Here is a 23,793-nt window from a genome sequence, read left to right as displayed (position 1 = left end):
AAGCATCAGAAGCCGATGAGCTCATGCTATGGGACAGAATGGCAATGGTACCATTTGGTTTGGTAAATGGATCTTCTCATATGCAAAACCTTTATAAGAAATGGGTTAAGAAGAACAAGCCGTCTTTCAGTAGTGGCTCATGCCGTCCTAACCCATCCGTGCCAAAGAAGGATGATGATGATGCACCGTGCCAACAAGCACCAGTCCCATCAACCCAAAAAGCATCAGAGGGTCCCTGTTATGTGACGTTCCTGGATGTGTTATCATCAGAAGATGAATCTTCAAGCCACGAGGTAATTAATTTTGAAACCAAACCCGAAACAGCGCTTATCCCATTCCAACGTCTTAAGGAGCAACCTAAGTCTCCACCAAAAGAAGAAGTTGGTTCTAGTGGGACATCAGAAGAGGATACCACTCCCTTGAAGGAGTCGGATCTGTATCCAGAAGCAGTCCACGGGACCTTCATCCGTGAAGTAGAAGGTGAAAGGCAGTTAACCTTTGTGGATGCAGAAGGCACTGAACGCCACTTGAAGGTGGGTAGCAGTCTCCCAGAAGAGGAGTTGTCAACCTTGTACAACTTGTTGAAAGAAAATTTGGACGTGTTTGCATGGTCTTACAAAGACCTAAAGGGGATTGATCCCACAATATGTCAACATCATATTGACTTGGAGCCTGATGCCAAGCCAGTACGGCAACGACAGAGGTGAACGAACCCGAATTATTCCACATTGGTGAAAGCGGAGCTGCTGAAGCTTCTGGAAGCCGAGTTCATTTATCCAGTGGCAAATAGTGAATGGGTTTCACCCATCGTGGTTGTACCCAAGAAGAATGGCAAATTGCGAATATGTGTGGATTTTCGAAAGCTTAATTCCAAGACAAAGAAGGATCACTTTCCTATCCCTTTCACAGACCAACTGTTGGACACAGTGGCAGGACATGAGCTTTATTCCCTTCTGGATGGATTCAGTGGATACAACCAAGTCCAAATCGCAGAAGAAGACCAATCCAAAACAACCTTCACCACAGAATGGGGGACCTACGCTTACCGAGTGATGCCATTTGGGCTCTGCAATGCCCCTGCTACTTTCCAACGAGTCATGATGGCTGCATTTCAAAATCATCTGCATGACTTTATTGAGGTATATTTGGATGACTTCTGTGTCTATAGTTTGATTAGTGAACATTGGGGACATTTGGAACAATGCTTTGACCGATGCCGGGAGTATGGGATTTCCCTCAACCCCGACAAATGCATCTTTGGGGTCTCTTCTGGAGTCTTGTTGGGCCACATTGTCTCTGCACAAGGGATATCAACAGACCCTGCAAAGATCGAAAAGATCTCAGCTGTGCAAGCACCCACCAACCTCAAACAGTTGAGGGGATTCCTAGGCCATGTGGGTTACTACAGAAGGTTCATAGCCCATTTTGCTACAAAGGCAACTTCCTTGCACAAGCTTCTGAGGAAAGATGCAGAGTTTACTTGGACGGAAGAATGTGACAAAGCCTTCCACACTCTGAAGCAGTGTCTGATAGAGGCACCCATCCTGCAACCTCCTGATTGGACGAAAGAGTTCCACGTACACACTGATGCATCAATTGAAGGCTTAGGTGCTGTCCTCTGCCAAAAGGGCTCCTCAAAGCTGGATCAACCGATCTATTATGCAAGCCGAAAAGTCACTGATAGGGAACGGAACTATACAGTGACCGAGCTGGAGTGCTTGGCAATGGTGTTTGCCCTGGAGAAGTTTCGCCATTACCTCCTATCTACTCACTTTAAATTTTATGTGGATCATGAGGCCCTATCCTTCTTAATGAACAAAGCAGATGTGAAAGGACGATTGATGAGATGGCTCCTTTTATTCCAGGAGTTCGACTTTGAGGTGATTACTAAGCCTGGTCGTTCCCATGTTCTAGCTAATCATCTGTCGCGTATCCCACAAACTGCAGACGAGGAGCAGGATGATCCAGACCTCCCTGATGCTTCCCTATTCTTGGTAGAAACTGTAACTCCCTAGTATGCGGATATTGCCAATCTGCTGGCAACCCAACAGTACCCTCCTGGTATTTCTAGTCGGGAAAGGAAGAAGCTCATGCTAGAATCATCCCCCTACACCCTGCTAGGTGGTGCACTGTACAAGAAAGGCAAAGATGAAGTACTCAGAAGATGTGTTGCAGGGGATGAGATTGGGATTGTTTTGAAGGCTTGCCACGACGAGCCATGTGGAGGTCACTTTGCAGGAGAAGCTACAGCCAGGAAGGCTCTGCTAGCGGGATATTGGTGGCCTACCATTCACAAGGATGCTTATGATTACTGTAAAAGATGTTATGCTTGTCAAAGAATGGGGAAACCCACAAAGGCAAGTGCCATGCCACTGCAGCCTATCCTTCCGTTGAAGCCGTTTGAGAAGTGGGGCATTGACTTCGTAGGTCCAATCGATCCTCCCACTAGAAGGAAACAGAACAGATACATCCTCGTATGTACGGATTATGTCACAAAGTGGTGTGAAGCTAAAGCCCTCAAGCGGGACGATGGTAACAGCGTGGCCCTGTTCATGTACGAGAATATCATCACCCGTTTTGGCAGTCCCTTAGAGCTGGTAAGTGACAGAGGCACTCATTTCCTCAACAAAGTCATGGAAGAGTTGACAGAGTTGTATAAGATCCGCCATCGCAAGTCCACTCCTTATTACCCCAGAGCCAACGGCCAAGTCGAAGTCACGAATCGCATCCTCTGCTCGATTCTGACAAGAACAATTGCCGCACATCGTCGTGATTGGGACGATCGACTTACAGAGGCCCTCTGGGCGTACAGAACCTCCCATAAAGCAGCAACGGGACAGACACCTTTCCAGTTGGTGTATGGTACAGAAGCTGTTTTTCCTGTTGAACTGGAACTACCCTCTTTGAGAGTGGCGATCAAAGAGCGTTTGGGGGATGATGATTCACTGCAACGCCGTCTCCTGCACTTGGAATGTTTGGACGAAATTCGTAGGATGGCTCTACAGTGCATGGAAGCCACGCAAGCTCGACGCAAGGCTTACCATGACAGTTTCATCAAGCACAAGGAGTTCAAAGAAGGTGATTTGGTCCTAGCCTATGATTCACGCTTTGGCAAGTTTCCTGGCAAGCTCCAACAGCGGTGGATGGGCCCCTATAAGGTACTTGCAGTCAACCCTAATGGTTCTGTTCAAGTACAGACCGTTGATGCCTCTGATGATCCCTTTCTGATAAATGGATATCGCCTGAAGAAGTACTTCCCTCCTTGGGGATCTTGACAATTACGGACACTTGATCATTTCCCTCATTGGCGCGGCACTGTACTTCTTATGATGCTACTTCTGTTAGCCGTTCTTCAATCACTTCTGATGAAGAGGGTGCAACCCTCTGTCCCCTCCAAACCCCCTTCCAGCCTTGATCTCTTATCCTCTATTTTCCACCAGCGACAGTGGCGAGGTGGGTTCTGACACATGGTCTTTCTACCATTCCCTTGTTCAATTTGAAGAAAAGAGAAAAAGAAAAGAAGAAGAAGAAAAAAACATATCGGTCATGGGAGAAAAGGACTTAGGTCCGTGTCATGCCGACCTATTCTTCGAGAAAAGGTGGAAACACCCTCGAGAATAGGGGAAAAAAAAAAAACAAAGAAGAAAAAGAAAAAAAAACAAATAAACAAATCTGTTATGAGAGAAAAGGAAGCAATTCCCTGTCATAGCAGGCCTCGTTCCAAGAAAAGGTGATAAACACCCTTGGGCGAGAAGCTGGCTGTGGAAAAGGTGGTAACACCCAGCAGTCCAGAAAGTGGATTCATTGATTGATATCCCTCGGATCCAATTCCGAAGCTGCCTCCCTTGGTACGCTGTGTCATGGGTCTCTTTGCAAAGTAACTAACTGTCCTCTAGTAGACGACATATTCCTATCCAACACAATGTTCGAATTTGATGGCTACCTCCCTGGGTACGCCTCCTCAACAACTGATGACGCGATCTTCATCGACAAACAATCGAGTGATGTGAGCTTTCATCCTAACCGGATGGGGAAGTGAGTATGGGCTGCCCTCCTGTATCTATCAACAGAGAGTGAGACAGAGGGTGGGGTGAGAGACCAGTCTTTTCCCTTCAAATCGAATGAGAGGTGAGAAGTGTGAATGAAGTGTTGCACGCACGGGATGGGCCTCTCAATGCACAAAGCACAATTTGTTTCTGTGCACTGCACCATAAGGCTCCCTTGCCTTCCTTCTCGCACCGTATGCCGGCACAGGGCGGGATGCACAGTTGCACCATCAAATGCGCACAAGACATACAATCTTTGCACAAGTGACTGTGAGGATTACATCAATGGGTTTCAGGAAAAGGCTGCCCTTCTGTATCTATCAAACAGAGCGTGAGACAGAGGGTGGGTTGAGTGTGACTGGAGTTTCTTCAATCATTTACCGAGAGGTGAGATTGAGGGACGTTACGACACTTGGAGTCAGGTATGTTTCCGTTTCCCTATGCACCCACGGGATGGGTCTTTACCGTCAACACAAAACACATCACCTCGTTCTGTACACTGCACTGTAAGGCTCCCTTGCCTTCCTCCTTGCACTTATGCCAGACGGGCGGGATGCACTAATGCACTATCAACCGTGCACCCTGGCATACTCCTTCTACGCCATTTTTCCCCCTTGTTGATTCCTCAACCAGATATGAGTTATGGGTTTTAATCATTCTTCTTCAAGAGATATTAGTCATGGGGCGAGTGACTGATCTTTCATTCCAATTGAGTGACTGTGAGTTGAGTGCAATATCCCTCATCGACAACGAATTTCCTACGATTCCTTCCATTAGCTACCTCCCTGGGTGCTGCCGCGTGGTCCCTGCCATGACGAACGTGTGCCAAGAAGATGCCTTGGTCCCTCTAGCGCCGACAACAACACTGGACGTGCCATCGATATTCAACCTTGATTCTTGACGAAATGGGCCAAGTTCTTCTAACCCTACACTTTGGTTTTTTCGTGTCGGTCATGTTTTAAGTGTGGGGAAGTTAGTGGATGGTCTGTGGCGTGGTCCTAGGTCCCTAATGCTCGGTTAACCCTATCCGTTAAGGTCTTAAGTGTGGGGACACGTCCCTACGCGTCTACATTGCATACTCCTCTGCATATGCCTTACCCTGCTCAATGCATATATACCTTGCCTTGCTTTTACCCTCCTGGGGTCCCTTCCCACCCGCCCGGTTATGTTCCACCCACCCTTGGGGCTGTTCCCTTGCAGTTTTTCTTCATTCCCTGATTTTGAGGTCCTGCCATGTGAATGCACCCTACGTTCACCAAGGTCCAAATCCAACCTTATAGCCCTGTTCCTCCCTTTGAACTGACCATTTTTCCTTTTTACCTACCCCTGTTCCGGTGCACGGTTTTTGAGTTATTAATTTTTGAAGCATTTTACGCAATTTAGCCAGTTTTCCATGTGAACGTGCTTTTCTTGCTTCGAAACCGTGATCTGACGTCATAGCCCTGACCAACGCTTCTCCCCTGACATTTTTCCTTTTTATTCCGCATCATTCCGCTACACGGTTTGTCCGTTATTAATTTTCCGGTTTTTAAAGACTTTTTCATGCGTCCTTTTGCTATTTTTCCATGTGAACCTGCCCTATTTGTATCGGAATTCCGATTTGATTTGACAGCCGTGTCCCCTGTGCCTTCCCCTACCTTTTTCCTTTTTCCTCCACCCTTTTTCGACGTTCGGATTTTTACTTATTAATTTTAAATGACTTTTCGGGAGTATTTTTGGAGTTTTTTGCATGTGAACCCCTCCTACTTCTGCCGGAACTGCGGTTTAACGTGATAACCCTGTGCCATTCCTTCCTGCGGACATTTTTTCTTCTTACTGCCTGTCATTCCGGTAAACGGTTCGTCCGATATTAATTTCCGATCCCATTTTTGGGTTTGTTTTTTGGGTTTTTCCCATGTGAACGTGTCTTATCTCAGTCGGAATTATGTTTTGCCAGGATAGGATTGTCGGGCACATCTTTCTGCACAGTTTTCCTTTTTTCTGCACCTCATTCCGATGCACGGATTTTTCGCTATTAATTTTCAATTGTGTTTTTTGGTTCGTTTTTTGTGTTTTTTGCACGTGACCGCCTTTACCCCTCCCAGAACCCCTGTCCCATATTTTTCTTGTTTCCCCCCTGTCGTCCTGCCCACTTTTCGTTTTTACGATATTTCGTTTTGACATCCGGATTGGGAGTTATTAATTTTTCTTTATTCTTACGTTTTTTCTCGCGCTCATTTTGCGCGTGAACGCGCCCTTTTTCGATTTAACGCATCTCCACACGCCCCGGTCGTGTCCGCGTACCCCGTATGTCATCCCCGCGTCATTTCAATCCCGTCACGGTAAATTTTTTTACCCCGCCCCGCGCACGTGCGCGGGACGAGGATCCGTCCCCTCTTGAACCCGCCCATCCTCCCTTACCCCTGCCCACCTTTTATTTAACCAAAACCTAAAACATACTTAATTAATTAATTTTTTATATTTAAAAAAAAAACCTACCCAACGGACACCCTTCCCCCCCCCCCCCCCCCCCGACTCTCAACCAACTTCTCTCTTCTCTCTCTTCTCTCTCTTTCTCTTTCTTTCTCTCTCTCTCTCTCCCTCTCTGTGATCGCCCGACCTTCTCTCCTCCCTCTCCCTTCTTCTTCCATCTCCACCTCCTCTCCCTTCTCTCTCCTTCTTTTCTCTCCCTCTCCTTCTCTCTCTTTTTCTCTGCGCCTTCTCCCTCTTCTTCCTCCTCCTCTCCTTCCCTCTTCTTCTCCCTCCTCTCCTTCCCTCTTCTTCTTCCTCCTCTCCCTCTCCCTCTTCTCACGCCCCCCCAGCGCGTTCCACCTCTCCTCTCCCTCTCCCCCTCCTCCTCCACAGAGCGCCCCCCCAGCGCTGTCCTACTCCTCCTCTTCCCCCCCCGTCTGCCGTCAGTCGCCGCCGTCGCCTTCCAAGCTCGCCGCCGTCGCGTTCTGCCCCGCCGCCGGATCGTCAGTCGCCGTCGTTGCCACCACGACCGCCGCCCCGTCCGCTGTCGCCGCCACCTCGCCGCCGCAGCACCGCCGGTTCGCCCACCTCCACCTTCGTCGCCTCCCTCCACCCTCCACCTCCTACCCCACCTCCTCCTCAGGTTCCTAACTAACCTAATTAACACTTAACTAATCTATTAAACATTAACTTAACTAACCTAGTTAAACACTAACCTAACTGACTTAGTTAAACACTAACCTAACTGACTTAGTTAAACACTAACCTAACTGACTTAGGTAAACACTGACCTAACTGACTTAGGTAAACACTGACCTAACTGACTTAGGTAAACACTGACCTAACTGACTTAGGTAGACTTGATCTAACTGACTTAGGTAGTGTAGACTTAACTGATTAGCTTAACTAACCTGACTTATGCCTTGTGACTAATGTGACTAATGTGATTAATGTGACTTAATTAATCACAACATTATTTTTTCCCTAAAAAAATTTCAAAAAAATTTCTAAAAATTCCTTCTCTCTTTTGCCAATTTTTGGACCTTTGTCTGCTAGGAATTGCCTTCCCTATAATTTCAGAAAAATCCATTTTTCCTAAAATTACCCATAAATTGCCAAAAAAAAAAAGAAAAATCATTTAAAAACTTATAAAAAATTCTAACAAATTCTAAAAACATTTTAAACAAATTTCCCTCACCTCCCTTGCTCATTTTCCATTTATTCAAACATAAAAAAATTACAACTAAAAATTAAATAAAATAAATAAAATAAAAATAAAAAACCAACATAAATCACCTTAACACATCTGCTAAGGTGTTCACTGTTGTTTCATCAGTGCTTTTTGCTTTTCCTTTCCTGGGACTCTTCCGTGCGCATTCCTGCATTTCATACACACCCCTTCCAGGTATTTATTTTATGTGCTTTATTTTTATTTTCCCCCTTAATCACAATTAATTGTTAAAATAAACCCTTTAATTCACCCACCATGGCACGCGCATTCGCGCTAAACACACATTTTTTTAAATTAAAATCAACCAGCCGTTCACTTAGCACGCGCTACGTGCGCTACAGAGGCACTCTAAAATTTTAATAAAATCAACCAGCCGTCACATGAGCACGCGCTGGCAAAAAAGCGCTCCACATCACCTTAATTTATAATCAATGAATTGCATTTAGAGACCCAGTCGGGAATCGAAGTCCGGGAATCGAATAACTGCACCGCTTAACCTAATAATTGGTAATTAAATTTTTAATAAGGAACCGCCGTTTTCTTATTAAGGTTTATCACCTAATAAAAATTCACCCATTTTTAATAATTGATTAAAATCAACCCTTCATTAAATAACTCCCCCCTCACTGCACTTAATTCCCTTTTTAATGAAGCGTTTCGTGGGATGGGTATACGCAGTCATTAGTGTTATTTTCCATGGTCCAGTCTTGGTTCTATCACAGATGTCGTATTGATATGTGTCGGATATGGTATGGTTTTGGTTTCATGTCTTAGTTACGGTTACGGGTACGGTATACAGTTTTTTCTTTTATTGCCTGATACGGGGTTCAGGGTGTTTGTTTGATGCATCGCATGAAGCTTTCGGTCGCATTTGTCTCAAGGTCATGTCAAATTTTTTCTAGGATGTGGTTTGCTTGGGGTTAGTAGGTCGAGTTACGTTTGATTGGTAATTCTCTTATCCTTGGTTTTTTTTTGTCTGTTGCTTTGCAGGCATTCACCTTGATTGTCTGTGTTTGTGGTGTGTGTGTAACCGTCTGAATGGCGCCTTCTCATGCTCCTCCCCCTATCCAGTACGTCCCCCTAGTTAGTAGGGATTACTCGTCCCTACTTACTTTTGAGCCTCTCACGAAGGCAGGACTTGCTGCTTTTGTGGCCACTCCTTTTCCATTACTTCCAGAGGATCCGTCCGTATGTGATGAGTTCCTGGCCTCTTACAGCAAGAAGACAGGAGTAGTCCAAGGCATGTCTATGACATTGACGTCTCGCGGCTTAGGGAAGGCTCTGTCCTTACCCTCCAAAGGAGAACCTTTTGTGACCACTCGACAGCTCTTCTCTAATGAAGAGATTCTCAAACTGTTGCAGAAGCAGACAAGGGAAGTCCTTGATGTTAAGAAAGTGATAAACTCTTCAGGAGTTTCTTTTTCTATGATCACTGATCCCGTCTGGAAGACGATGTGCCAGTTCCTTCAGGACAGGTTCATGCCTGCCAAAACGCCATCCCACTATTTGTCCAAAGAGCTTTTCACAGCTTCCCGGATGGTGCTAAAAGGAGTTGCCATTGATTGGAGCACATACCTCCTTACTAAGATGGATCAGCATTTTGTTAAAGTCACGAGGGGTAATGTTACCAATGTTACCTATGGATCATATTTGTCAGCCTTCTTGACCTATTCAGGTTTACAGAAGACTGTACCTCCACCTCCTCCATCAGATCTAGTACCTCCTCCTCCACCTTCAGAAGAGTCAGCACCTATTGACATTGAGGATGATGATTCTCCGCCTCCCTTGGTCATACAACGCAAACGCTTGAAGAGGGTAGCGGATAAAGCCCCTGCTGTACTTCCCTCAGTGTCTATCCCTGCTACTTCTGGCAGTGAACTCCCTGGGTATCTCACTTGCAATAACCTATTCAGAGCACATAGAGAAGGATCCTTGGAGATCTCAGTTCCTTCCCTGAACAGTCTCGTCTCAGGAGATGCCATTCCTTTCCTCTGCAAGGATATTCAAAGTTCCATTGAGTTGTCAGTGACAGCCTGTGTTCAACAGCTGTACGCATCTTTCTATGAGGAGCTCATGCAGTCCAAAGACCAGTTACATAAGGCAACATCCGAGTTCGCATCTGCTAAGGATACCCTAGCAGATCTATTTAAGCAAATGGAACAGCAAACCCAACTGCTTGCCACCCAAAGTGATGAGATTTCTTCATTGAAGACCCAGTTATTCGAGGCTCAGTCACAAGTTACTAACCTTTCAGCAGAGAAGGAGAGGATGTCCAGTGAAGCGCAAGAATTCCACGCTATCTTCGATGACAAGCTTTCAGCTTTACAGCTGGCTAATGACACAGTGGCCAACCAAGCCTCCCAAATCCAACAGTTGCAAGATCAGCTTGCAAAGTCCCGCTCTGTTCCTCCAAGCCCTCCTGTTCCATTAATTCCCTCTCTTTCACAGCAGGACTTGGCTGCACTACAGAGACAGGCTACTTTGTGCCCTCTATTCCAAGACAAAGTGGAAAGATTGCAGTCCAGAATGGACTTGTTGTGGTCTACCTTTGAACAGTTTCAGGAATATGTCTTACCAGACCATTCTTTCTTTGTCCACTACCACTTGCAGAAGTTGGTCTTCTATATGAAGCTTTCCACGATGGATTTACCTTTTCCAGAGGATGGCTGGAGTGGGGCTTGGTCTGCTGAGTTGTTGACAGAGGTAGTCAGAATGGTCTTTGAAGATTCTGTCACGCCAGACACCATGCTGATGTCATACATGTATCTCCGAGGAGATTTGTTAATTCCAGATGAGGTAGATATGGCATGGTATGTGGGGGATGTGGTCTTACAGGCTGTTCTATATGTCAATCATTTGGAGATGCGCATAGCTGATATGTTTCAGAATTATTCCTCCAAAATGGCTGATTGTCAGGATAATTCGTGGCATTCCATGATTGATTCGGTGGTCCTCAATCAAAGACAAAACACAGCTCCTACCTTTGTACAGAGTACTAACCAACTGAGAATGGATCTCTTAACTTATCTTTCTAAACATAATCCATTTGATGCTACTTTCTTTGATGCCTATCAGAGACGATCTCTCTTGGGACCTTCTGTTCCTACCCTCCTTTATTATCAACAATTGGCTCACCGCTATGCTATATATATTTCCCTTTGTCAAACAAATTCCACAATAATTTTACCACTTCTTTTCCAACCTTCTAATTTCCCTCAAATTCCTATTTTCACTTACTGTTCCTTTATTGAGGATAGGGTATTTTCCCCTTCTCCACCTTGTCCTTCACCCCTCATAAATGTACCCTCCACATTTCCTATTTATCAATTAACACCTTTCCTTAGTGATTCCTTACAAATTTCTGCCACTCCTTCTTTAACCTTTTCTTCCTTTTATGATTTTTCCTATCCTTCCCTACATCCACTTTCCCTTATTCCACTACCCTCTCCTAACACTTCCATATCTCAACCACCTCAGTTGGTTAGTGACTGTGCCGGTTTTGATACTCAGATTTCCAGAAGAAGGGGATGGAGTTCGGATGATTGCCTTACAGGACCACAGATTAATTGGCCAGTAATTCCAGGGGAATGGACAGCTTCAAGTCAAGCTTATCAAAACTATGTTCATTTTGCCCAACAATATTCACAGTCTGCAGATCCCTCAGTGAGATTAACTGCTCACTTTGCTTGGTACCTGGCGTATATGCATAGGCACTCCCATACTGATTCAAAGCCTATCCCAAAGTTGTGCATGAATGTCAATGTTAGCATTGATTTCCAACAGCTGGAGATACTGTATTTTCATGCCCTCTGTTTGCCTAGCAGATACTTAGTCCTGTTGGAAAGGATGTGTTGTCTCCAATTTTTCCAAAATCCTCCTAAAAACTTTGTAGATGAATCCTTATCTATGGATCGATTCAGACAACATCAATCTTTTAAGAGGGATCATCTTCATTGATGCCTTTCCAATGTATGGTGCAAGCTTTTTAATGAACAACTCTTCTTTTTGAGAAAGTCATTCAGATGGTTGTGTTGTGTATTAGTGTTGTGAGTTCATTTATGTCAAACGAACGTGGTGGTTTCCTATTGGATCTTGTGTACGAGCTATGTTTTGGAGATTTGTAGAGATGGGGTCGTGGATGGAGTATTGAAGATGAAGATGAAGAAGAAGAAGCAAACTCTTATATCCTTTACAAATTTGTGGTGATTTTTAGTTTGATAAGAGGTGTTAATGTATAAAAGAGTTTTCCTTTCTTTGTATTTTTATATCAGAAACAGGTTATAAGATGGGGTCGTGGTGGATGGATTCTTTGTGAGAAGATATTGAAGATCACAGTGAACTTTTCAATGAACTTGTATTCCCTTTTTCCTGGGTCGCGAGGACGCTTCCTTATTAAGTGTGGGGATATGTTGAGTGTTGAAATGACTTGTTTTTTGGATGATTTTTGTTGTTTTTGAGAGCTGAATGATTGATTTTATGGGATGATTGATTGATTTGGAAGAGGGTTGAGAGGGTTTTGGATGATATTGATTGTGTTTTGGAAGATTATGATGTTTGTTGATGATTCTGTGATGTTCTGATTGGTTCTGTATACCTTCTGTTTTGGTCTGTTTTGTTCTGATGGTCTTCTGTAAGGAGGGATGGAGTATAGATTGATGAAGAATGAGATATTGTGAAAGCTTAGTGAATGGTTTGTGAGAGTTTGGAATGGTTTGAGAGTGAGTTATGAGGTTTTGATGACCTTCTGTAACCTTCTGTAGGTCTTCTGTAGAGCTTCTGCTTCTGTTCTGTTCTGTTCTGTTCTGTACTGTAACTGTTCTGGTACTGTTCTGTAGACTGTTCTGTGGAATGTATGTATGACTTTTGGGAAAGTTTTCTAGCCTTGGAAAGAGGTAAATACAAGTGCAAAAGAGCTGGAGGAAGTGGAAGAAATAACTGCTGAAGACTCAAGTGAAGACTAGAGTAAAGTGACAGTAGTGAGCTATGAAGAGACACTGTAGTGGCTCTGGTGACCTTTCATATCAGACATACCTCTTGGGAGGGGTATCCACGACCTAAGAGTGATTATTGAGAGTAATTTTGAGAGATTGTAGTGAGGATATGATGTATTATTGATGGTGTGTGAGAGAGAGAGTCAGAGATAGCCAATTCTACTAAAACAAAGTGATTGTATATGAGAGATTGAGAGAGAAGACTATGAAGATATTGAAGATGAATACTATGTGATGTATTTCCATTCAAAGATGGTGTATTTCTTTGTTTTCTTTGTTCTATTGATGGATTTTGTGAAGATATTGAAGAATATGGTTGATTCTATTAAAAACCGTGGGAGATTTACATGATGCTGCATGAAGATTTGTTGTGCCTGGTGTTCTTTTCTTTGTTGTGATCATATGAAACATGATAAACAAGCTTGTTGATGTTACAAGATAGATTTTCTTGCAAGAGAATTCCCTTTTCCTTGGTGTTCCTCTCGGGGCTCCACACCGAAAGCTTGGAGCATGTGGAGAAGCTAGCATTGGGTAACAATGATGGAAATACAGGAGTCCAAGAATTCTTTGAGAATGAGGTAGACTCATGCTTTCGTGGTGACATGTCTATTGACCTTCCAGTTTATGCCGAGTTGTGTTAGGAGATTGACATGGGACCAAAGGATACTTCATACTTGGAGCATCCACTTACTCAATTCATTGACCTTTGTGGATCATTTTTCTAAGTAAGATTATTTTTCTAAGATTTATATTACCGTGCTTTATATGATTTAAATTGATTATGCTAACATCATTTTTTGTCTCTGCAGGTGACCTTTGTGGATACTTAGATCATCAGGATGACTCGAGGAATGAGTGATGAGGAGTTGCAAGATATCTTTACGGACATGTCTCTAGATCAGATGTCAAGATTCAGAGACATGGCAGACCAAGAGCTGTCTTAGACATCGTCAGGCCGCTCTATTAGATATACTTCAGCGCGATCAGATGCTTCATTTTTTAGCAGAAGAGGTCAACGCTCCAAATTTAGGCAAGATGGAGGGAGTGCTTTAGGGTCAAGGGGATGTTGTAAAGATCCAGATGCAGTGAGCTTGCGGTCGGCTCAGGATACATGTGCTACTTCTTGCTCTCGTGGCGGTTCCAGAGATCATGGCTCAGGTGGTTGCTGTGGAGGCACGGATGCGGTATCTCCATCTCCTCGTTCTACTGGAGTTGCGTCACCTTTGGGATTTGTCACACCTGTGGGGACGTCTACTCCAGTCACTTCTCAGCTGTCAAGCTGGCACCCCTATGGGTGCTACTTTGATAGATACTACCCCGATCGGTACACGAGATGTATAGGGGTCTCCTGGATATGCCCAGGAGTGTGGTCGCAAGTGGGAGAGGACCCATCTTAGACATACCCAAGAGGGATATGCCTATCTTGTAGATGATAGGTTAGGAGCCATCATCATGAATGATGAGTGATGGCTCACATGAGAGAGTTCTGCCAACATATTTTTCGGCACGTCTTGGATCATTGGAAAAACATACCGGAGGGGAACAAGGACTACATAGTAGCATCCTTGCATGAGGATTTTCCGATACTAGCTGCAGTAGATAGGTTTTCTACGGGCTAGATGATGGAGTGCATGCGTGCATATATGTCACATAGACGATCGGATACAGGCAAGGCACTCAAGAGTGGGGCTCCAAAGAGCGAGTGGCTAGACACGGACGTCTGGTGCCGACTGAGGGAGGAGGCTACAAATTCTCCACGACATTAGAGACAGCAACACGAGGTGGCGAGGGCACGACTAGAGGTTGGAGTGGTCCATCATCTTGGGAGTGGCGGCCAGAGGACATATCTCGAGGACTTTGTAAGTTTTTCCTTTGTTTTGCTTGCTTATTTTTTTTCAATATCCTTTGTACTAACAATCATATTTCTAACTATTAGTATTTTGTTTCCTTTGCAGCACTCCATTACAAATCGCGATCCGACCGGCCTTAAGATTGGATATGCAAAGTTGAAGCTAGTGTTTGGTGTGAGTTTGAGGGTAGAACAATGTGAAACAAGACATGGTGAAGGGGAGACTCATTGTAAACAAGCTTCCTTAATTAAGAATTGGTTTTGGGATACTTTGAGCCTCTCATTTCTTGCATGTATGTTGTTTTATCTCTTGTTGGTCTCTACTCAATGTAATTTCTATCATCATCTTTGCTCTGATCATAAAATAATCTAGCTAATCTCTTACTATTGTTAATCCTCACTTAAGAATCTCTCTAACATAAGATATATCTATCTATCCATTACTACTCTTATTCGCACCCACAACTAGAGACTTGGTGTCTTCTTGACATACACACAGATTATCTTGATACCATAGCTAGGGTAGGTGGACTCTAACTGATGTCCAATGGTAGAGTATCACTAGAATGATATGCCAATGTGGATGAGCAATAACAAAGTGTGGAGAGGATGGAAGAATATATAACAAAGGCAATTCAATTGGTGATAAACAAGGTAGATCAATTTGAAGTCCATGCAAAGGTAAGATTAGAGAGTGGTCTAGGCTACTTGTGTATGCTTTGTGGGCTAATCACACTTCACATAGTATACTAACTGGATCTATGCTTGTTGAGTTGATGTATGGCCAAAATATTCTTATTCCTATTAAGGATGTTATTGCTACTTAGAGTATGATACCTTGGGAGAATGATATGAAGAGAGAGGGCATTCTTGCTTTGTAGAATCGATAGCTAGAAAGAGACCCAAAGACATCAATATTTCAACCATGCATTTAAAAGATGCCAGGGTTGAAGAATAAAGATAGGTTTGATAAGAAACACATGCTTCATCCAAAACCCATTGAAAGGATATTGGGTTTTAACCTATGACAATAATCTTGATACTCAATATAGTACACTCAAAAAGGATTCTAAGAGATGGTTTGGTCTTTATATTGTGAAGAATGTACATGATAACACGATGTTGTTTTAACCTATGACAATAATCTTGATACTCAATATAGTACACTCAAAAAGGATTCTAAGAGATGGTTTGGTCTTTATATTGCGAAGAATGTACATGATAACACGATGTATTCTTTGTGTAGCTGGATGGTATAGATTTGAAGATTTCTATTGAAGGAAGAGAATCAAGATTTTTAAGTGACAAAATGTAAGTGAGCCAATTGAAGAACATGTGCAAGATGAAGCACATGTTTATGCTAACTTGGATTATCAAGAGGACAATGAAGTTGTAAGGATAGAAGATGAATATATTGATCTAGATGAAGATTAATCATGTGGCACATACTGGAGGATGTGCACGTTCAGAGCGGATGGATGTTGTGTCGCTACGCCGACATCATGTGAAAAACCCTTGAGAGAATCATCATCTGGATTTCTTATTAATTTAGAGAGTCAATGTCATATTAGTTATTAGTGTTACTCTCCATAGTATGGATGGATCAAATGTGTGGAGATTTTGGTCAATTTTAGCCTATTTTTGATATTTTGGACATTATTTCTTGTAAATATCCCAAAAAAGTATAGAAAACTTGTAGAATGGGATTTCCTGCATAAAACATTTTACTTTTCAATTAGTTTTGTAGATCTTATGCAAAGGGGACTCCTAAATTTGCATCACCTGGCAATCACAATTTTAAGACAATAAAGAACACCTCAAAAGGGAAGGGGAGAAGGAGCGATCCAGGAGACTTTTGAGCACGTGTCCTAAGATTTTACTCCCCTTTCAAAGCCAACTAAACCATCAAATTTTCTATGTAAGTAGCAGAGTTGAAGCTAGTGTTTGGTGCAAGCTTTTGTGTATAATAGTGTGAAATAAGACATGGTGAAGGTTAGACTCATTGTAAACATGTTTTCTTTATCAAGGATTGTTTTGGGGATACTTTGAGCCTTTGATCTCTTACATGTATGTTGTTTCATCTCTCTTTGGTCTCTACTCTATGTAATCTCTATCATCATCTCTACTCTTATACAAGAATCTACTTAATCTCTTACTACCATTAATCCTTACTGAAGAATCTCTCTAACATCTTATATATCTATCTATCCATTACTATTTGAAGTTGGAGCTTACACTCAACCACCAAGACTCACGGATTGATTATTGTTTCAAGCATTTCAAGTGAGTGACTAATGGCTATATCTCACCTAGCCGTACGTGCTCTCAATCCTATGAGTGTAGTAAGCTTACCTTGATACCTGGTTGAGTAGCCTCCTCTCTCAAGCACTCCGGTAGCTCCACGATGATCCGAGATGTAAGCTCAAGCAAGCTCAATCCTCTACCTTCAAGCTCCATCCTCCATAGCTACATGTGGGAGACAAGTGTAGAGAAGGGAAGAGAAGAAGAGAGTGGAAGATGGAAAGCTTCTCCACCATGGTCCCTCATCCTCACACACTCACTCCCTCACACTCTCATACTCTCTCTCTCAAACGCAAGCATAAGCAAAGGCAAGGAGAATAGAATAAGAGAGTCACTTTAGCCATATACCAAGAATGAGCTCTTCCATTCACTTTTTGGTTTTTATACATGCCCTTATCCCTTTGGGCACCCATCTCCTTGTTACATGACTGGGCATCTTGCCAAGATCCTCTTTTCTTATTCCCTTCTATTTACATTATCGCTTTACCTAGCTTGTCTACCCTTTACAATTTGCACAGGAGGGAGCTTGGTGCTCTTTTACAAAATTTGGGGGTGCCTTAGCATTTTAAAATGTGACGTTCCCCTTTGCCTTCTTTGCATGTTTCCTTTGAACATTTTTCCTTTTCCTCTCTTTTTTTGTCATTTGGGTTATGAATTTTTTGAATTTTCTTAGATTTATTTTGAATTTCTTTTTCCTTGTTTTGCATTGGAGTTAACATTACCCCCCTCCTAGTCAAGTGCCAGTCCCATGGCACTTATGGGTCTTTGTTGGTAAGAGGGCTCAGTGATTGAAGGGCTATCATGTGATTGATGATGGGGATCTTGTAGAGATTTGACATGGAAGAGAAGCATGTTAGAATAATTGAGGATTTGGAGACCAAGAGTATATTGAGTGGTTGACGCGAGCCTTTGAGGTTGATGATTGGCCACATTCATATTTATTTAAAAAGGAAAAGGAAAAGTGCACTGTGTCCTAGGGGGTGTGTCTACCTTATAGTGTGGTGTATTGTGTCCGTGATCATGGAATTGGGAGATGGGTTGGAACCATAGGTAAGCTTGGGGTGTTGTCCCACACTTGAGGACCGAATTCTTGCATGGGGGAGGTGCAGTGGGTGTAGCTTAGGGAGAGAGGTCTAACCATAGGCAAGCGTGAACTCCCTAGGTATCTCTTGCCCTTGATGTGCCCTAAGTGTGAAGTGGGGAACAAAAGGGGCTATGGGTTAGACATGGAGTTGGCTGACCAAGGCCATCAAATGCGCCTAACTTGAGGACCCCTAGGTGTAATGATAAAAGATGTGTTTTTTTCTTTCATTTTTGATTCTTTTATGCTTTTTTCATTTTTCTTTTCTCTTTTTATTCTCTTTTCTTTTTTCTTTTTAAACAAATGATAAGTATGCAGAGAGTAATCCTCATGATTGTGGTTGCGAGAGGAGGAGACAGGGGACTTGCCAATAAATACTTGCCATGCATGTATCCTTTTAAGTTTATATGTACGTTGAGAGGGGTAGTTGAAAAAAATGTGTCGTTGCATCTAGTGAACCGGTTGTCATTCCTCTAAGAGGGCCATGGAAAAGGATGGAAGGAGGGCGACTCACATCATTAACTTAGCCATGGCGCAGCTATCTATGCCGACATTTAGATCAAAAAATAGGGGTAGGAGGTAGTAGTCTTGTGGTATAGGACCCTATTTAAGTAGTACTCTAAGTAGCCTAAGATAGTTATAGGTTGTGATGAAGGCAAGATCTGGGCAAGAAGAAAACTCACTAAGAAAATGGGCAATCGAGGTCCATAAGTCTTGGAAAAAGGTAAGGGCTTCCTTCAGCTTAGTGGAATATACATTGTATATTTTAGGAAAATCATAACAGCCAGGGATGTCAGGGATGAAGCTCACTCCTACCCTTTTCAGATATGGCATGTATGTTGGATTGTTTCTCTCAAAGGGTAGGGTGTTACAAAATGACATCTAGGTGTCCATGTTTCTGTCCCCCAAATTCTTCTCCTCCACTTTGGCTAAGACTTATACCCTTTCACACTCTTGGTGGGCACCTCCATAACTTTATTTCCAAGTAATCCCATGCTTTTGTCCCCCACATCATTGGATTCTTCTCTCTCTCTCTCTTGGTTCCCCCTATCTCCAAGCCTTCTACCCACGCTAATCACCTCCTCCACCATTTTGGTGGATACCAATCTACTTAAAGTAGAGGGGAATCATAAAGTAAAGTTCAAAGGTTGGCAGTTTTTCTCTTTCTACTCCCACATTGCAAGATCCACATTCCAATTCATTGGTAAACAATCTTATATTTGTGAAATGGGTACTTCTAGGGCTACTACTAGTTGAGCTCTCAACCTTATTTGTGCTTGCTTCAAAATTCTCATTCTCTTATTCCTGACCTCCACTTCTTTTCAGCAATTGTATCCACCTCCTGTCGCACTTCTAGTCATGGAGAGGGAGGCTATGGGACATGTTCCTTGTCTTGTTGCCCCATCTTGAAATCTAGCCTTACTTTTGGAAGTGGCACATTTTACTCTCTTTCCCTCATGAGATCTTGTGGTCCTTGTCCCTCCTTAAAGCCTAATAGCTCCACCTCTTTGACTATCGACCCTGTCCTTAGCAAAAACTCTCGTTGCTCCTATTGACTCAAGTTGGTTCCCACTCCTTGTGGTTGGACACACAGTCCATGCCTTATGGCTCTGCAAGTGATCTCTAGATTCCTCTTTACAGTTTCAATGGCCTCCTCTTTTGATTGTGTGACATCCAAGATGATTAATGAGGAAGGCACATTGTTGGGCTTTTAATCTCATGTTCATAGCCTCTACTGCCCTACTTTTCGCTAATACTCTATCACCTTTTGCATGGGCTAGATGTCTTGCTAGGTCTTTTACTCTTCCTTCACTCTACATCACCCACACTTCCACCTTTTGTTTCATCTCCTCTAGGCTCTCACTCTGCCTTTGGGCTAATACTACTATAATTGGCTCTTGGTTTCTCCACTTTTGGGTCACTTTTTCCTTCTCCTCCTCCAAGTACTCCATTTCTCTTTCTAGCCTTCCTTGCTCCTATATCTCCATTATCAGTATATAACTCATTTCCTCCATCTCTCTTTGATGCTCTTCTCCTACCTGAGCTCTCTTTGCTTCTTCTATTGCTGTGAGCTGATCCACGACTTCCTAAACTCTTCTCATATGCCCTGTCAGGTCTTCGTGTTTCATGATTAGTAGCTTCTACTGTCTTTGTAAGCCAATTAGCTATTGTGTTTCTTCAGTAAGCCTTTCTTGCCACTTGTCTTCGTCTCTTTCTTTGGCCTTGAGCTTTGCCTTCAACTCACTTATCTCTTTTTGATAATCAGTCACCTGGCGAGTCCTCTCTAGTTGAAAGGTTTTCAATGTTTTTCTTTCAGCTTCCAACTCGGCCACAATTGTTTTCTTTTCTTCCTTATTTGTCTCTATCTATGAAAGGAGATCTTTGATGTACTCATCGTAGCCCATGGATGGTGACATTGATGTAGGCATGGACATTTTGGAAGCCTCTATTTTTTTATTCTTTGGGTCTTGTCTTGATTTGGCATCTATAGCTGTCGATCTCTTTGTTCTAGTTTTCGAGGTTTCTCCACTTGAATCTAGAGCTATCTTTTGCATTGTATTTACTAGGAATTTCTTCCAATCCATGTGATTTCTCGCATCCACCATGGTTGAGGTACCTTGGGTAGGTGTGGTAGCTCGAGTAGTAGGCACAAGAATAGATGGAATTGGATGTAATGGGCTCTTGCCCTTGCCTTTTATTATTGGTGTGATGCTGTAGTTTCTAGTACTTGGGCACTAGTGCTTCAGCCTTCTTCTCTTCACCGGCTCATGGAAACCAACTCCTCCTGCCTAGAGGGTTGCTTTACCGACACGTGTAATGCTTGAGCCATGTCTTCATCTTCCTTTTTGCATACTTTTCTCCCTTTTCTTTCGCTCTCATCTTTCTTTCCTCTTTGACTCTCTTAGACTCCTCTTATATCCTTTGCAATTTGGCTTCTTCTTTCTTCCATCTCTCTTCTTTAGCCTTCTTTGTCTCTTTTTGTGTCTTTTGCAAGTTAGCCTTCTCTTTTTTCCTCATTCTCTCCCCTTGCTACTTCTTGGGAGTCTTCTTCTTTGGATTTTTAAGCCCTTCTTGGTTGGATTGTGTCTCCTGTTCTTCTCCCTCACTTACTATTCTTTCGCTAGACTGTTCCTACTCATGAGGGGTATCTTTTTGAGTGTATCTCCTAGTTTCTCTTCACCTACCACCCCTCCCACTACCTTCTGGATGAGGGCAGTTAATAGTCCACCAAACTCTATGAATGAAGCTTTTGAGGCAGGTTTCTTTCTTTCTGTTCTAGCTTTTTATGCTAGGGACTCTCACCAGCTAGCTTTCTCACTAGGGCTAGTGCTTTGGTAGATTGATCAATCATCTTGTACACATAGCCATTCTAGTCAATCTCATCGAGCGAATGGGCTATTAGGCGCTCCAACAAAGACACTAGATCCGAGAAAATCACAAAAAATTATTTGTCTAACACTTTGTTGATTCTTTGTACATTTGGAGGTTTGAAATAAAGAAGAGGGTGGGAACAACCTCTTGGGAAATCCAAGAGATCACTGGATGGAAAATGTGTAATGTGAAAAGAAAAGACATAAAATGGAGAAAGAGTAAAGATCAATGGAGGAAGGTGAAGGCAAAATGTATAATGTGAAAAGAAAAAACATGAAATGGATTTGGAGCCATCCAAAGGACATGTAAGGCTCATAATGTCATGGCTTTGGAGTCTTATGATAATTCAAAAAAATGGGACCCTTCTTGGAAGCATTAGTGGAAGAAAAATCAGGCACATGATTTTGTAAGATTTTTTAAAAATACTTCCACTCTAATCCAAAAAAACTTCTCACCATGAAAGTTGTAGCACAAGAGCAGAAGTTCTGGCTGGTATTTTTTTATAATTTTTTGGAGCTACGAGTCGGGAGATATGGCCAAAATGGTGGATGCCAACTTTTTCCAACTGCGGTGGAGACCACCTCCCAATTTTATACTCACCCACACTTTCTTCCCCAAAATTAACAATTCCATAAAACATCATTCATTAGACCCCCAACCCTTTCCCCTCTCTTATCCTCTCTCTCAAGCTAATAAACCATTAGAATTCCCCTCCTAAATTACCCTCAAATCATCCTTAATTGTAGTAGTAATGTATGAATTCTCACTACTCTCTCTCCATTATTGCTAGATATGATCTTATTTTATGAATATTCTCTATATTTTTTCATAGGAGAGTTCTTGGACTCAAGCTATGGATGGCAGAATTGAGACAACTCACCGATGATGGAACTTGATTAAGTACAAAATTGGTCAACAAAACATCTAGATGGAGCTTCCACATTGGTGGAACCACCTTAATGCAGCTTTGGTGGTGTTAATTCCTATTCTATCTTAACCTCCTCCCTAACACCCTCAAGGCCTATATAAAGAGGCCTTCTCCTTTGAAATTTGCAAGAGAGAGCCAAGAGGCCTTCTTCAGCCCTATTGAGCCTTCCCCATTCTCTCTCATGAGCTTATGTAGTTCATTCCCTTACTATATCTTATGCATGCTCTACAGTGTAATAAGCCCATGCTATTGGTATCCATATTGTGTATATTGGTTATGTCTTGAGGGTTCTCCAACTCTTGTGCCCTCTTAAATTTTATTGATTCATCTATTTTTTGTAGCTCTCTCTCTCCCTCTCTTAGTTTTCCTCTCTTCTCCTTCACAAACTCCTCTCCCTCTTGCATAGCGTCCTAGTCCGCTCTTCCATGACTAGCTGGTGCCCTTACCTCATTCACTTTGGGCAGAAGGGATTTTTGTATAGTATAGAGGCTACCATACTGAATTTTCTTCATCAGCACTCCAATCCTATGCATCAGCTATTTGTACCTTTGTATTGAAAACAACATGTGGCACCTTGGCCCGTTGAGTCTCACTTCAGGGTTAGGGATATCCGAGATGATGATGTCGTGGTTTGTTAAGACTTAGTATTTCTTCATGTTGAGCATGGCATAGACATCTATTTTTTGTCTTCTCTCCATCTTATGTGCTAATCCCAGTGCCTTCTCCACCAAGGCCTTCCTCAACTTTACCTACACCTATTTGGCCACTTTGCCTCTTCCCACTGTCATCATGCCACATGCCCGATTAGAGTCATAGGTTCTCAAGAACTTTGTGCACCACTTGTAGTCAGCCTCTTGCCCAAAGTTCTCAATGTACTCTGCTAGGTTGCACTGTTCTATGAACGTTCTAGATCTTCCTAGTTGGTCACAATACCTTGTCGACATTATGGATGGTCCTAAACTTCAATTGATTATAGGCTTGATTCTCAAGGGAAATGCCATATCCACTTCTCTCTTCTTTTGTGAACAGAAGTCAATGGGAATGCTTTTGCTGTCCTCCCATTTCTAGCTCCCATTGTAGCACAAGAAGCTTCCATTATTTCATTTGCAAGACCATTTTCTCCAAAAGAAAACAAAGGGATTGCAACACAATTTTCACTTCAAGGAATTCATTTATTCCAAGCAAGCATTTCCTCATTATTTTTAAGTATAAAGTCACTTTTCTCTTCTTTTCTCTTTTAGGTTTCAGTTTTGAGGTTCCCTTATTGTTTATTTTTCCTTTCCATATTTGTTTTGTTTACTTTTTGGTGTTTTGATTTCCAATTGATTTCCACCTTATCCCCTCTCTCCTTGAATGATGTGAATCCTTTTGATATTATAGATTAAAGGGTTAAGATCATTCAATGCATGCTCAGAGTGCTTTACTTCCACATGAGCCAAGCATAGAAGTATGGGTTGTACTCCAAGTTAGCATAGTAGCCCATGTCGAAAGGTGGATGCTTATGTGAGCAATATATGTGAAGACATCCATTAGGAAGTCACCG

The sequence above is a fragment of the Lygodium microphyllum genome, chromosome 15 (assembly GCF_053477565.2).
Source record: "Lygodium microphyllum isolate KBCC chromosome 15, Lygodium_microphyllum_v1.1.10, whole genome shotgun sequence".
NCBI classification, from domain to species: domain Eukaryota; kingdom Viridiplantae; phylum Streptophyta; class Polypodiopsida; order Schizaeales; family Lygodiaceae; genus Lygodium; species Lygodium microphyllum.
The sequence above is the reverse complement of the archived record's forward strand: the minus strand, read 5'-3'. Positions refer to the sequence as shown.